The sequence below is a fragment of the Excalfactoria chinensis genome, chromosome 10, assembly GCF_039878825.1.
Source record: "Excalfactoria chinensis isolate bCotChi1 chromosome 10, bCotChi1.hap2, whole genome shotgun sequence".
Taxonomy (NCBI): domain Eukaryota; kingdom Metazoa; phylum Chordata; class Aves; order Galliformes; family Phasianidae; genus Excalfactoria; species Excalfactoria chinensis.
The window spans coordinates 14,345,786-14,362,247 of record NC_092834.1 but is presented as its reverse complement, the minus strand read 5'-3'; the positions used below and the strand labels follow the sequence as shown (position 1 = coordinate 14,362,247).

The following is a 16,462-nucleotide window of genomic DNA, read 5'->3' as shown; positions in this document are numbered from 1 at the left end:
TTATTTGTTTGCTTGTTTATTTATTTTTCATTTGTTTGTGGCCTTTTTGGTGTTTTATTTATTTATTAATTAATATAATGTTTGTCCAGAAGCTGCATTTTTTGTTGTGTGTGTGGGAGGGAATTGGGCATAAATTTGGACTGAACAATGTGTCTAACTGAAAAAAAGACCAGCTAAAACATCCAGAACATCACAGTTTGCTCTGCCAAGTGTTGGGTCTGCTACTATCTGAGCAGCGGGAAGATTATAAACTTCTCAGGTTTTCTAGCAGACCTCTGAGTGGTAATTCTTGGATTTTGGGGCTATTTCAGGTCTGTGTGATGATAGAATACTGCATATTTGATAACAAGATTTAATCGTCACTTTTCCCAGTTGCCAGATTTGACTAGAATTATGTCTGTACACAGACTGTTGGTCCAACACAGGTAAGCTGTCAAATAATGCCTGGTCTCTTGTGTGTCAGCAAGTTTAATATTGAAAGTAGGATCTGTTTTTACTGCTTTTTTTGTTGTTCCCAAACTATGCTCTGATTTTGATTTGACAAATGCAAATCACTGGTTACATCAGGGTGCTAACAGTCATGTGGTTATGTCTCAACCATTGTCTACAGAGGTTCCTCAAGCTGTGATATGGAGAAAGAAGATTATGTAGTCTCAGTATCTAGTCTGAGTTGAATGTGTTTGGGTTTTCAGGATGGTTAATTTGCAACCTTTAATCATTCACTCATCTACCTGAAAGCTTACAGTAAAATCTGCATACGTGCAGAATAATTTGCATGCAGATCCCTAGTTTTTGAAGCCTGGGTTTAAGTTCCTTTGTATTTCAGAATCAGTCTTTGCTACAAAAACTCGGGGTGGGAAATCTCTGCAGATTCTCTACTCATCAGATCAGAGATCTCAGATGATCTCTAGTTAAATTCACCGTGAAGGGTGGCCCTATGTAGGCTTGAAACTCTGTTTTGCTGTTACTCAAAAGTCTGGTGTTTCCTTGTTTGTTTGTATGTTTCATTTGATATTTAGAGTTTTTTCCACCAGTAGATTAGAAAAGACAGTTCATACTTCACTGCTTGTGGAAATGAACCCATTTATCTCTAAGCATCTCCAGCAGCAGACTGGGCTACTTAAATATTCAGTGGAGTGTGGTAAAGCAAGGTTTGTGTGGCTTCTAAAGGCTTTATTGACTGTATGGGGAATGCAGGCTTACAATTTGGTCACCTTTTGTAGGTGTCTCCTGTATTAGGTTATATAAATGTTCCTAGAGATTAAGTTGTGTTGTTAATCATGCTCACAACCACAGCAGAAACCTGGATCAGGTCCAGATATCCTCATTTGCAGACCTATAGTTTTTCCAAACACTGAAGGTAAGGAGTCCTAGGGTATGAGATTGATCTTTGCAGCCCCGTGTTTCAAAAGGCAAGCTTGCAGTCCCCTTCTGTGTCACAAATTCATTTCATAGCAGTATGTGCTCCTATACTCTTCAATGAATCAGTGTTGAAAATTTCCATTCCATCCATCTAGCATGAAAAATCAGTTAATCTTTCCAACAATGTTCACATAATGGGGCTAGCTTTCCTTTCAATGTGTTTGGTAACCCCATTAACACTAGTCGGAGTTGCATGTGCACACAGGGAATAATGGTCTCCAGCATCCCTATGACAACTGCTAATTCAGCGTGACCATTGTATAATTCCTGTCTCAAGCCTGAAGCAGTCTTTGGACCAAGAAGTCACTCTTACAGCCATGTTCAGGAGCTGGTTTGTTGCCAATTCATTGGTGGTTAATGCACTGAAAGAGAGGGGAAGTGTCATAATTCTAGTGATTGGAGTTCATTTATTTATGGCATCTTCCATTGAGTTTCCACTGCGAGGATAACAGAAGCTCACAACTACTTTCTCCCCAGCAGCGTGTCATGTAGCGTCTCTCATCTAGAAGTTTTTCCATATCTGTACAGGTTTCTGAATTTCTTCCTGCCATCTTTATTTGTAAGCATGCTCAAGCTGAACACAGTAATACAGAGGAAAATTTACCTTATTTTCAGTAGTAAAATGTTTGACATCGCTACAGCCTTCGAGATGCATTAATGTTTTACTTGATTTCTCAAGGTTTCTGCAAACTGAGCAGAATGTGTGGCTCATTTCTAATTTTAATGACTTTTTAGAGGCTTTCAATTATTAAAAGTAGTTCGTTTCTTTTCAAAGCAAGTGTAATGTCACCAGTCCAGTAATCAGTTCTATGGTTTTTGGAACAGTAGATTTTTGCCTTTGCCTAAAAATGTGTGTTAGCATCTTGCAGCTCAGCAGAAACCAGGAATGCAGGCAGGTATTCTCTCGCTTCTGTTGGTTCACTGGGGAAATGAACAAACCTCATATCTCATAGCAATAATGGTGATGCAGAAGTGTTTCTCTCTTAAAGAAAGCTCGGGTAACTTACTGCTAGATTACTGCTCGTGTCCAGGATTGGCTGTTCTGAGCTCTTATTTTCATTGCACATAAGCAATAATCTTCTTGCATAAGTCCAAGATTTTACACTCTAAGTCTCTGCTCTGTTCATTTAGAACCCACTATTAGGAACCTTGGCTTGTTCTTAAATTTTAATGCGTTTACTTAGCTGATCTGACAGCTCTTCAGATGGCAGCGAAGAGCATAGTCACTGCCCAGGGAGGTTGTGGATGCCCCACATCTGGATACATTCAAGGCCAGGCTGGATGTGGCTCTGGGCAGCCTGGTCTGGTGGTTGGCGATGAAACTGGATGAGCATTGTGGTCCTTTTCAGCCCAGGCCATTCTGTGATTTTATGAGTTAGGGTGGGGAGGAAAAAAAAAAAAGCAAAACCTTTCCTTCTTGGAATCCTTATTATTTATAAGTCGTTAATGCTTACTGTATCCCTCAGGTATAATGCTGCTGATTCTTCAGCAGTTCAAATTGATCAGTCTTTTTTTAATTAGAAAATTATGTCACCTTTGTCTGATGCTAACAGCTTCCAGGCCCTCCCTGTGCATGCCGTGAGAGTGGTTTAGAAGCGGAATATTTTCCTTCTCTTTACAGTACAGTGCAGTGGAGAGCCATGGAGCATGTGCAACTGTCTCAGTAACACTGTATGGTTATAGGTCTAGGCTCTTCACCCGTAGGGTATAGCATTGCAGTATTCTGTAATGCCTACTCTTGTTAGTAATAAGAGCATGTTGTTAAGTACAGCTGTAGAAACATGCTAATGAAGTGCTCTCTATCAGATAGCCTGAGCAATGTCTGAAGTGATCGTATTTCTCTCCAGTAAGCAGTAACAGCATTGCAGATTTTCTGTAAATTTTAGTGCAGAAGTTTCATGGCGTAGTGCATTACTGAGTCCGATCTGTGCCAGTTCTTTACTGTGGAATTAACTCTGTAACACCTGGAGAAAGAATCTTGCTTGCTGAGTTTAAAAAAAATATAGTGTTGCTAATAGTGTGGGTGGCATTTCTCAGCCCGCTTGGAAGTGCTAGGAACCATATTGTATTATTTTTGAAGCCTCTAAAGGCTGATAGCAATCTGTCTGTATCTGTAAAATAATAATCTGATGTAACGACAGAAGAAATAAACTTCCCAGCTGACTTAGTAGAAAAATATGTTCTTGTTGAGAAGATATTTCCAGAGTTAACAATTAATGATACCAGTTGACTGGCAAGAAACATTGCAGATTTCAATGGCATCTAATAATAAGAACGACTTTTAAAACCAAATTAGCTGCCAAACCAATAATCTCTTCTGGGTCCCAATGTCAGAGATGAGAAGGAGGTGACAAGACTGACTTCCTTCCTTCTGCTCCACTGTTCTGACCTGGTCTGCAATGCATGTGCTTCATGGAATTCAGTAGTGAAGGTGCCGATTATTTGATCTATATAAGGGAGAGGAGATGGAGAAGAAGCAGCAACTCACAGGAACTGTAATTTTAAGTGCTACTAACTACAACTGCAATTATTCAATAACAGATTAAAAAAAAAAAAAAAAGTGCTTTTATCCTCTTTGAAGTTTGGATTCAATCTTCCAGGGTATTCACAACTCAGGTTTGTCCTTTGTGCCTTTTTGACTAGCCTCTGTGTGTGGTTTATTTATTATAACTCCTCACTTACATCTAGAATAAAAGAAGATTTTGGTAGACCTTTGAGGGTATCTTTTTCCATGGATAATAGATGTTAAATTATTTTGTCCAAATGAAATAATCAAAAGGTATTTTTCCTCCATTGGAAGGGACCCACAAGGATCATCGCATCCAAGTCACGGCAGAACTGAAATTCAGGAGGATAAAACTGAAGGGAATAGTATACCTTGTATATGGCTACCATGTGTGTTGCATACTCTTCATAAATATGCCTCTGTGCCATAGGAAGGCAGAAATGTGAGAGATGGTAGCAGGGACTTGAAAGGGCCTGTGTGGCTGATAGGAAACCCTCCAGAAGGTTGTTTTTTTGAATGCTTATTTTTAAAACTCCAGGCAGACTGCACTAACTCTGACAGATCTTTTGGTCTGTTAGTACCAGCAAAGTATATTAGAGGTCATGATACTGCATTTGAGTCAATGTCCATACTTCAACTGCCTGAAACGCTTGAAGTAGTTAATGGTATTTACAAGCATACATTTAGTGTTTATGTTTTGAGGCTTTTGTGTAAAAAGTTAATAGGAATGAGGGGCAGGCCTGCAATTAAGTTCTGTGCTGTCTTTCCACAGGCTGGTAATGAATCTCTCTCTTCAAATTATTTAACCTCTGTTCTATTGCTGCATTTATAGAACGGGAATCACAAGGCTCTGTGGGGTACAATCTTTATACATATGGTTGCTGTTACTTTTGCAGTGCTATGAGAAGCGAAATGCTGAAATAAAGAAGCCCTGCTGAGAAAAAGCATCCTAGAGACTCGTTCAGCTACATCTTACAAGGGGAAACAAGCATCTCTACTTCTCTATTAAACTTTCTGCATTTTGAGACCTGAAGATATGCAGCCAAGATGAAACCACTGTGCCTTGAAGTGAGGAACAAAGCAAGGTAAGAGAATTCAACTAGTAAAATGAGCTTTCTGAGTTTTGTGGGTCCTCAGAAGCCTAGCATTGCAGTAACTTTGTGTGGGTATTGCTGATCCAGCATGACTACCTGTGTTAGCCAGATTAAGGCTATTTTAGGTATGTCTGCACATGCTGCAGTGAAACTCTTAGTGGTAATTTAAATATACCTCAAACCGTATGTTTTTGACTGTCAGGCTCGTATATACTATGACTATAAGCTCACTGTAGCAGAGTGATAACATCAAGAGAAATTGTTATTTATCTCTTTTGGTGCTTGCAATTATACTTAATCGTGTATTTATTTTTGAACGTTCGGCTCTCACAGAATTTGTTTTCTGCTTAGAAGATGGAACTAACCCAGCCATAGTGCTCTTGCTCTTACCCTTGTCTTTATTTAGCCAAGTGTCCAATTTTAGTACATGTATGGAAGATTCAGTGCTGTTTCTGAGGGCACATGGACCTCGTGTCCATGTCCATATATGTGTTTTAGCAGTACACACTTTGAAGATCTGTATTTGAGTTCATGATGTATGTTTCTCCTCACAGTCCTGTTATATACCAGCTTAAAGTGTTGGACTTGCAAGCATGCTGTAGAATGCTTATTCAATTACTATTTCAGCATGCTTTCTTTTGATAATTTTTTAAAAGAATGCACTATTAGGAATGCTGTTAATTTGTTTAAAGAGCAGAAGAGACTTCGCTCAGTTGGGGGACAAAAGTTTCTTTGTTCTCTTTAAATATTGGTAAGTTTGTTATCTCCCTTCATTGTGTATATGCGTTTCGTGGGAGGCGGACTCTTGGCCTGCTGGTTTGTCTTCTCTCCCTACACAAAACAAAGTGAGGAGCTAGCCTTCCTTCTCTCCATTTTTTATTTATTAACAAGAACTATTTTGTCAGTTTCAATTGGGCAGAAAAATTTTCACCACACTTGCAGAGATGTTCTTCTAGTTTTACCTACCTATGAAAACAAGAGGATACTGTTCTTGGAAGGTGAGAACACACGAGGCTGTATTTTGGTTTAGTGGTACTCAAGGAACATGTTTTACCGTACCAGGATATTTTTGAGCTCAAAGTAATTTGCATATTTTATGATCAGTTCTACCACTGACCCACAGCAATGCAAGATGGCAGATGAGAGACAACACAGTAGCAGTGCTTTATGTGAACAGACAGGGAGAAGTCAGATCACTTTCACCATGACAGGAACCTGTCTGCCCCGTCTACTTCCAGAGTCTTGTTATGCTGACAGCCACTCAGCTGCCGGAACCAATGAATTGTGTAGAACAGAAGTTGTGAAGATACATTTATTTATTTATTTATTTATTTATTCAACCCTGCGTCCATGCGTGGTCACAGAAATAATGCAGTAGGTCTTGCAGGAAATGTCAGTCATGTGCATGTTTGCTTTCTCTAAAAGGAAATTTAAAACCTCTGAATGAGTTACTGGTCTCTGTAGACCACTACACGCCTACTGTCTAGTTCAGAGAGGAGGAAGATTTTCAGATAGATGACAGTATTGATTGTATCTCTATGCACTAAAGAATTTTGGTTTTTAAATCCATCGAAGCTTCTGCTAGTGGAGATACCGCCATTCCTGTTGAGTGTGAGCATAATTCCCCCAAAGTATGTTAACACATCGCTGAGATCCAGTCTTTCTGCATTTTTATGCTTTGTCTGGGAATTTGACTGTTAAAAACATGTCTTCCCACTATAGAGTCATTAGAGAAAATTTTGCTAGTGGTAAGAAAAGGTGAAGAATAAGGAAACTGTATCAATAGGAAGGCTTCTCCCTAAGTGTCTCTAGGTGCCTTTTTCTTTGCTGAGAGCAAGCGAAGCCCTTCAGACCTTTGCTATGATTATACCTGGCTTTGCCTGGAAGAGAGAGAGAGAGGAGCAACCACGTTTCCCAAGCAGTTATCTCAATGAATCTCTGTGTTACCACTTGGCCAACTTAGAGCCTTCAGATCAAACCACACTTGGAGTTCTGCACCTCTGTGGATTCTCTGACTTCAAAAACAAATATCTTGAGTCCAGGCAGCCCTGGAGGACTTGGCTGAGGGTATTTTCAAGTGTTCACAAATAGAGTTCCTTCTCAAGACAAAGCTCTACCAAAGCAGGTATTTGAACACGTATGATCTATCTTTGTATAGAACTCTGACTATGTAGGAATTATCAGTAGTACAGTCCATATGCAGTCACATCAAGGGCAAAAGACAGAAGTATCTTTTCCTGTAATTGTGATTCTGTTTGAGTCTGCTATTCACGTATATCACAATTTATCTTTGCTTACTGCACTTCAAGAATGCTGGCCTTTGCATTGGTGAAGAAAACAAGACGCGGTTCTGCCTGTGCCTGTTTTGCTTTTGGAAGGAAATTGTGATCATAGCAGAGAACTCAGCTCAAAATCTTCAGTAATGAACTTAAAGAACTCCTGTTAGGAGAAGAATAAGTTCACTTAATGCTGGCTGAAAATAGTACTGCACAGAACTTTTGTGGGGTTTTTTTGGTCAGTCATAGGCTGTATGACAAAAGCTCCTCGCTCACTGCATGCGCAGCAAAGGGCTAGCTAAGGAACAGCTGGCAGCTTCTTCATTTATGTCTTCCTTTTCAGCTGCAAAGGGAAATAAGGTGAAATTTCTTTGAGGGTAGTTTGACAATATTCCAAACTGATGCTGAGATTCTTGTAGAGCTGGAATTCAGGTGACTGGCCTGGTTTTCTTCCCTAACCATCTCATGTCATTTGCTTATGACTTGAAAATCCATACCTACAGAACTGTCCTCAGATGCATCACCAGCTGTATGTCCCTGGATGTGCTGTGTTGGTGCAAAAGCTTTATAATAGTATACTGTATTTCCTTCTTGTGACCTCTTGAAGATTTAGTGCTGCTGTGTCTGTGATTGTTTGTCATCTGTAGCAGGCCAATTTCAGTTGGGAATTCTGTTTCTAAAGGAGGTTTCTCTTGACAGAGACTCCTGTACCTGTGCTTTTGCCTTCTGTGCCGCATGTTCTGCCTAAGGCCGTGATCTTACAGGCTTCTGTTTTTTTAAGTGATTGGCAGCACTCAGGTGTGTCCAGAGGCACATCCCTAACTGTTCCCTTTTCAACGATGGTGGAAGTGAAAGACTGCTTTGGTGCAGGGGAGGTTTAAACTGAAAGGCTACACCTGTGTACAGCGAGTAGCTAGAGTCAGGGTACCTGAGAAGTTGCTGCGGGCTGAAGTAAACTCTACTGCTGTCCCTTGAGCAAATAATAATGCTAAGGATCACAGTGAAAGGCATGTGAAAAGCAGTAGCTAGACTAGCACGGCCTCTTTGCAGAGGGCAAGGTGAATTGCGAGGATGCCCGGGGACAGGACGGGCAGGAGGCAGCACAACGCTCTTCCCTCCTCTCCCTCGGTTTCCCGGCTCAGCAGCCGCTCGCCCCACCCCGCCGGGTCGGAGGGCCCCGGCCTGCCGCCGCCGCCGTCCTTCCTCCGCCGCTGTCAAGGAGAGGCGCGGGCGGCGGCTGAGGCGCTGCCGAGCGCGACGCCTGCGGGCCGCGGCCAGGCCGGTGCCGCTGCGGCGGGGGCGGGCGCGGGGCGGGGCGGCTCGCGGGGCCGCTGCGGGCAGCCGCGGAGAGGGCCCCTGCGGCCGGTGACTTCATGGGAAGGAGGCGGCGGAGGCGGGAGGTGGGTTTGGCGTTCCGGCACCCGGGGCCGGCTGCGGGGCGGGTGTGGGGGACCGCGGTGACGGAAAGCGGCAGCTGGGGGACGGCGGAGGCGGCTGGGTGCTTCTCCCGCCCCCCGCACACACACCGGCCAGAGGAAGATGGAGCTCGGGTAGCGAGGGCGCGCGGGCGGAGCGGCAGCAGGTAAGAGCCGCTTCTCCCTCCTCCCCCGGCGGGGGGGCGGCCGGCGGGCCGGGGTCGTGCGGCGGCAGGTGGCCCAGGTGCGCCCGGCCCGCAGCGCTGCCCTTGCCGCCGGCTGCCCTTGCCGCAGAAGTTCCCGCTGCGCGGAGCGGCGGGCGGCCGGAGGGCGAAGCCTCGGCCGTGGCCGGGAAAGGGCAGAGCCGGCGTTCGGGAGCAGCCCGACTGCGGGTTGCCGTGGCGGGGATGTGGGCAGGTCTGCCGGCTCTGCCCCCGCCCCGTCTCCCCCGGCTCGTTGATGAGCTCCGGGAAGGGCTTCTGCATTGCAGGCTCTCGGCCCGGCTTCGCTCCCGCGAAGGAGCCCGCATCTCAGCCGGCTGCTCGGGTCCTGCTGGGGCGAGAGGCCGCTGTGGGCAGGCGGCACCTCCTCCGTCCCGTGCTTCCTGAGCCCTGGCAGGACTTCTGGGGAGCTGACCGTAGTCAGGTAGATGTGAGATGTGCGCGTGGTGCTTGTTCTGTCTCTGGCAGAGCTGTGGGATCTGTGCGAATAACGATTGTTTGGAGTTTGTAGGGTGTGATACTGTGCAGGGAGAGGTAATGTGCATGTAAAACATAATGCAGTGAGGCACACGACCTTACATAATCTGAATTTAAAAGCTCACTACCCCTATGCTTATGCTGGAGGTTGTGGGAAATGTCTGTTCTGTGCTCTTTCTGGGGCTCGTTACTTGTCTGTCTGCACCAGTGGTGTGGAGCCCCCCATGACCCAGTGCTGCAAATAAAGAAATAGATCGTGGGCCACTTTTGCTGTAGCTCTGTTACAGTAAGTTCCCATCCCTGGTCCCTGTTGTACACACAGCATGATACTCATGGCTGTGTGGGCATGCACACTCCACACTGCAAGAGGGAATGGTCTTTTCTGTTATCTGTTAAATGCACCTCAAAATTGACCGAGTATAAGTGTTGTATTTTAACAAATTCCTCAGGCCAGAATAGTGCTGCCATTTCTAGTGTAGAGATGTAAATGCATATGTAAACAGAAAGACACATTTCATGCTTTCCATTTGACCTTCGTCTCAGACAAATATTTGAAACTGATGATCGGGGGAAGTATTTTGCCCTGGGATGATTGATAATATGTTGCCAGATGCAATGTTTATGACTCAGATCACGTACAGGATGAAACGGAGTGCTTTGAGCTCAAAGGAAACTAATGTGCTAAATTTGGCCCACATTTTAACTCAGTCCTTACAGGTGACATTGACTTCAGAAAAGGTTGCTATGGCACAAATTTAAGGGAAAAGATCTTGAGCTTCTGGAATTAAAGTGCTATTGGTAGTAAAAAATGTTGCTTTCTTATAATCTGTTATTAAAATGAGTGTGATAGCTCTCAAGGATGAATCTGTCTCCATTTTAGGCTGTTGATGTGGACTGTCTAAATGATCTCCCTAGATCTAGAGGGCTTTAGTTTTGGTTTATCAGTGTAAGGATGATGATGGCTGGATGTTGTAGACTTGAAGTGTGCAGGATGAGCAGGTGGGAAGGTGCTTAGTAAGCCTACCTCTGCATCTCTAACAGTTCTTGGCAGCTGTCCCACGTATTCATAATGGTGGATTCAGCAGAAAGGCCAGGGAGTGAGGAGGCTTTCTGTGAATGGGTCTCTAGGCCAGGATTTTGTAGAGCCATATGTGAGCAGGTGTATGAACACTGACTCAGATCTTGCCGTCATAACCGTTGTGCTAGTTGTTCCCTTTCTTGTTGCTCGCTAGGGAAAAGCAGCTTGTTGGCCAAAGTACTAGATATAGAATTTGTAATATGAAGCTATGTTTAAATCACTGTGATGTTTTCTTGTCATGTGCATATCAGTTCTTGTATGAGTTCTTAGGTACTGTTTTTGCATTTGGGGAAAAGAAATGGTATTTGCCAACATTTCACATTCTGTTAAACATTATAGGCACATAAGAGTTGAAAAAACACGTTTATCATCTTGTTATCACATATTATTATTTAGCTCATTATTGCCTTAAGACTCACTTAAGTCCTGTAGCCTTTGGAGGAGGAAAATCACTGTCAAGATATTCCCACACGGTTGTGTGTTGCTGGAGAGAAAGTTGAGGTTGGAAGTAGGAAAGCACTGAGAACTTGCAGAATATTTGTCACCAGGCAGGCTGTACTTCAGATCTTACTGTGATGAGGTCTTTGTCTGCTCAGCATATTCTGTGTTCCTTCAGATGTCATGAGATCTGAACCTCCTTCTGACTTGCATTTAGTGAAACACGTTAATGCTCATATTAGGCAAAAATTAAACTTCTGGTTAACGAAATGGCAAGCCCTTAAGATGTAACGTGCTACTGGTAAACCAAGGACTGAAAGATGAAGAAAGGGCTTTTTCTTGAAGGTGTTCTGATCTAGTAGTTCATTTATAGTTAACACACACTGCATTTCCAACATGGATTCATAGAGCTGAAAGGTAGAGCTAAAAGATATTTGAACCTTCTGAACAAATTACTTGTTTTTTTCCTAGGAGGAAAAAAGAAAACATGGCTGTTCAGATGATCTAAAAATTCAGCAGTATAGCTTTATGTGTTGGTAGAAGTTTATTAGTCCAAACTGAATATGGATGTTGCATAGAATGCTACATTACATCAATCTCTATTTCTTAATCATTGACTTTTTAACTTCAAATAAGAGTTTTCTGTTGTTTTTTTTTCCTGCTCTTCCAAGGCCACCTGTATTTTAGAGCAACGGCTTAAATTGTACTGTTGTTTAGTATTTATTATTATTTGTGAAGGTTGCTCCAAAAATAATACCTCCTGTTTATTTCAGTGGAAACTGCAGCAGGCACAAAGAGCACAGCGATACTGTCTGATAGTGCAGATTGTCACCAATGAAATACTATTTTTCAGCATAGTCACCACCATTAGCTATGCATTTTTACCAGCCATGAGTAAGTGCTTGCGTGCTGTACTCATAATGATCTGCACCAGCAGAGTTGACCCACTGTTGCCGCTGCTGAAATGCATCACCTGCTATCTCACTGTACTCGCATCTGCTTTTTAAGTGTTTCTGCAGTATATCTTGGTACTAGAGATAGTTTGTTTTTATATGTAATGTCTTTGGCTCTGAGCTTTTATGCGCAGTAAGCTTTCTGAACAAGCTTACGTGTATGTACATCACTTATTTTCACTGCTTTCCAGGTTACATGCAAGAATGTGAATTCTTGTTGTCTTTCCGATTGAGGAGGCTTCCTAAAATCACTACCCACTGATGTTGTGCTGTGGTTCAATAAGCTGTTTTAAAATGTTGAATTGTGGCACTGATTGTTTAAGGCAAAAAAAATGGAAGGGTTCAGTTGGTTTTGAATGTTCTTTTCAAGAGTGAGCTTATCTGCAAATAATTCATGATAAATATAGTGAAATTTATGTATTTCATGTTGTATGTTTAAAACTTCATGTCAGCGCACTTGTCACAATTTCTGTTTTGTACGCAGCGTTTCAATACCATTTAACCTGTGCAGAGAACAGCTTTTTTTTTAATGTGAGAGTACCTGTCTTTATCTGTCAGTGATTTCAGGTACTCAGAATGTTATGGCGATTTTCTTTCACTTGTATGTTTTCTTGGGATCTGTTGAGTAATGTATGTATAGACTAGCTAAAGAAGAGATAAAAACCCATGTAGAAAGCGAGCAACCTGTGAGATAACTCTGGCTCTTACTTCAGTTTCAATCATTATATTTCCAGTATTGTTTCTGGAGTTAGAATAAGGAACACTGAGAACTTGTCCGTTATTAGATGCTTGAAATATCACATTTCTAATGGTGATGACTGCAGATGCCATTAGTGGCCTCTGTCATACGGAAATTTACAAAGTTGTTACTGCTGTGTATGGCCAGGAGAAGTAATATATTTCAAAGCTGCTGCTCTGATGTTATCAGAAGTGTGTTCTAATGTCCTTGATTAAAATGGCTAGCTGCCATGGTGATAGTGCCATAGAAACTGGTAAAATAATCATTGCCTGTTCAGAAGTCTGAATGAAAAAAAGTCTTAAGTTTTTTTTCTGCATTTTTCGGCATCGTGGTGGGAATGAAATTCTGTTGTATTTCTGATTAACAGATTATTGAATGAATGTCTTTGCTCTGTGTTTTACAGCAGACCGGGCTGCGGTTGTATTGGTCCTGTCTAAATAACTAAATGCACGAGTGGCTGACAATTCAGTCATTCCATGGACTCCTAGTCTCAAGAACAAGGGCGTTGGAGTAGAAGCCTTTCTTGCAGTATTGATTTTCATTGTTAAGTCAGTTTGCTTTCCTACTGTAATTACTTTCTAAGCAGTGCAGTAAGCATCATTTTCTTCAGAAATGCTCCTTCAGCAAGGAAAGGTTACCGCTGTGTCCGTTAGGCAGCATCTGTGTAGCCCTCAAGGTATTGTACTGACAGAGGTTTAACTGGGGAACCTGGCATTGTAAAGCAGCTCATCTGCCTCCAACCGTGCAAACTGTGAACTGGATCTCACTTCAGTCATAGGAAACTACCCTGGAAGGCCAGTACTTCTTTCAGTACTTCTTTTCTGACAGTGTTTTTTCCTGACTAAATGTGCATGCATGCCCAAGGCTACAAAACGTACAAAATCTTTCAGAATTTCTTAGCAAGGTGGGAGTGTTGGTGAGTGCTGATTTTGGGTCGCAGCTTGAGAAAATATGACACTGTCTAAAATCTCAGTGTTTAATTGAGATAATTTCTAATAATGTAGGATCACTTCAGAGGTTGAATACTCGGTGGTGGTGAGCTTCAGCTTATTAGTGAGGTTCAGACTGTAGTGAGTGGCAAACTGTAGAAGGAAACACAGACTGTCAAATGCTGTGTGCTCTAATCAGAATAACTGCCTGAGACCAGAATCCAGACTGAAGTGTTGCAAGTAGATAGTATTCAGCATGGGATAAGTGGGAAGATATGAGTAACACATAATGTAGTGGTCTTCCTGAGGAGGCCAAGAAGATAACATTAAATAAATTCAGGCTGATAAAGTGTATGCAGGTTGATAAGTTTATGCTGTTAAAAACAAAGACATAACAAAACAAACAGGTACCATGAACAAAAACCAGCCAGGCCACAAAACCAACCAAGCAACCAAAAAAATTGTCACTGAAAAGGAGTAAGTTTTTCATGAACCGTACACACTGGAACGCCTGATCGTTTACCAGCTGAGGGTTGATGTCCAAGGTAAAAGTTGACAAGAAAATTCGGAATTCAGAACAGAAGTAACAGCTGAGATGCTTTATGTCATTTCTATAAATGTTTCATGTTTGGCTTTTCAGTAACTGTAAAAAGAAAGACTTGAAGCAGAATCATGGAAGGGCATCCAAGTGCCTGGTCCTTTTGGGGAAGCTCTACATCGGAATGACAGTGTGCCTCAATGATGTGAGGTCCTGCAAGTTATTCTCACATCCCTTTATGTATTATTATGATACCCTTGTGGGGGGAAATCAGATGCTCTGATATTTGGCTTTATGCAGTGTCTCTTCTGTGTTGGAAGACCCATATGAAGGAGAAGGAATTTTTGAGGCTGTTTTTGTGATGCCTTCTAGTGAGTGAGGAACACTTGAAATGACAGGTCCTTTAGAAGCTGTGTGTTTCTTAGACAGTTTGTTCCTCCAGGCTTCTTTGTATGAATGCAGTATGCTGGGACCTCAGATAGACAAAATTTGCATGTCTATCTGTTTATATTTGAAGATTTCTTACATTTATGCTATTCTGGAGTTTCTTTTTTCTCTTCATTGATGAATATTTAGAGACAGAGTTTTAAATAAGCTGGGGAAAGTTGTTTGCACTGATATAAATAACTCTTCATCTCAAAGGCTCCAGACGTGCTTTACTGTTTTTCTGTTTCTTATTCTTCTATGTCTATAATCGTGCTTGTATCTCTACTTTAAGATGCAAAACTGAGAGTTTAAGGATATTGTAATGATTTGGGGCAGGAAATACAAAGATTAATAGGCAGACTGTAAATGGCCAAAGCAGAATTTGGTCAGGATTAGTAAAAGGATGCCTACTTCCTGCAAGAAGGAGGAACAGGCTGAGGGCTGGGAAAAATATATTCTGTGAAGGTTGCACTTCTTTCTCACCCTTCAAAAAGGGAAGTTCTCTTGAAGAAACCATGTCTAGATGTCTGTATTACTTCCTTGGCAACACAATTTGCATTTTTCTCTTTCCTCATTGTTCACAATTTCTTCTGATGTTCTTCTTCATATGTGCATGAGAAAGAGTAGCACCATGAAGCCTAGTACTGTGTTGTTTGAAACAAGAAACAAAATTTGCATTGTCTCTCGCTGGACTGCAACAGGAGATACCCTCCGTTTGTTGCTGAATCTATCCCCAAGTACTTAGGTCAGTTTCTTTATCCTTCAGAGGGAGAATACCTGTAACTGGTACAGTAGGATGGGTCAGACAGAGGCTGGTAGTTTGGGAGCTGCAGCTCAGGGCTTTTGACTAGGAGATACAATAGGATCTGGGTCTGTTTGAGCTTGCTATTGTCTGTGATCATAAGCACGTGCTACAGGATGTTTGTTGCTTGCTACATGCTGAGGAATTTTGTAATCAAGTTGTCCTTGTGTTTTCTGAAGGCAGCGATTTACTGGCACATGTACCGTGCTGCTATGATGTATTGCTTACATACAGGCCTGGAAGCCCTGTGACTGCATAAAGATGATATGCTCATTTCAGTAGATAAGCAAGGTACAGTCATACTGGAAAGTCTGAGGAATGTACATCCAGCTGAAGTTCAGTAGTTTGGCTGCTCTCCCTCAGTGCCAGAGCAGATCAGGTAGTTGAAATAAGTTATTATGAGCACAGACTGTTGTGTACTGAAGTGTAGACCTCAATTAACGAAGCAATATAAATCACTGGCTTTGTGCTACCAGGGGAATGAATATTCATGCTTGAGCATCCCAGTTGTAAGTATCTGTAGTTGATGACTGTACGTAGCTGATAATATCTTGACTTTCTTTGATATGAAATTTGAGAGGGAGCCATTATAATTTTCTGTCTTCCAGTTTTGTCTCCTAAAATATTCTTCATGTGAAAATGGGAGAAATGGTTCCTTTACTTGTTAGCTTTCGTTCCACATGTCTCTCAACTAATATACAATACTTTCCGTTATAGGCAGGAGGGTGTGTTCTCATGAGAGGAAAGGTGTCAAAAGCCACACATAGAAGAAAAACACAGACTGTCTTCCCTTGAATTTCCTAAGTTTTCCCTCCCTGAAAGATGCTTTATTTCTGTGAGGAATGAGTTTGAGGACTACGTAATTTTACTCCGCATGCTGTGTGTCACAGTGGCTAGAATTGATCCAGTGGCTGATTTTACCCCAACAGTTGTCCTATAGGAGTTATATGAACATACAGAACAGCATGAATGGTTTCTTTTTATGCATCTGATGAGCTGTTTTTGTTTGTTTGTTTGTTTGTTTTCCAATACAAAAAGGCTTAGCAGTGAAGGAGAAAAAGATTCTGACTATAACTTAAATTACTTGGTACATAGGTGGGCCTTGAGAGTCATGCTACCACACTCTGAGAACAGCAGAAAAAGAGGCC

At 42.1% G+C, this 16,462-nt stretch overlaps 1 protein-coding gene across 3 annotated transcripts in view; it reads left to right on the top strand.

The window, feature by feature from the left end:
* The first annotated feature begins 8,596 nt into the window (after positions 1-8,596).
* OTUD7A (OTU deubiquitinase 7A) overlaps positions 8,597-16,462 on the top strand; it is a 93,930-nt gene continuing 86,064 nt past the window's right edge. For 2 of the 3 annotated variants that reach the window (XM_072345307.1, XM_072345305.1), the window contains exon 1: positions 8,718-8,880. The gene's annotated coding sequence lies outside the window, so the exon portion shown is untranslated. The other variant, XM_072345306.1, reaches the window with a different exon arrangement.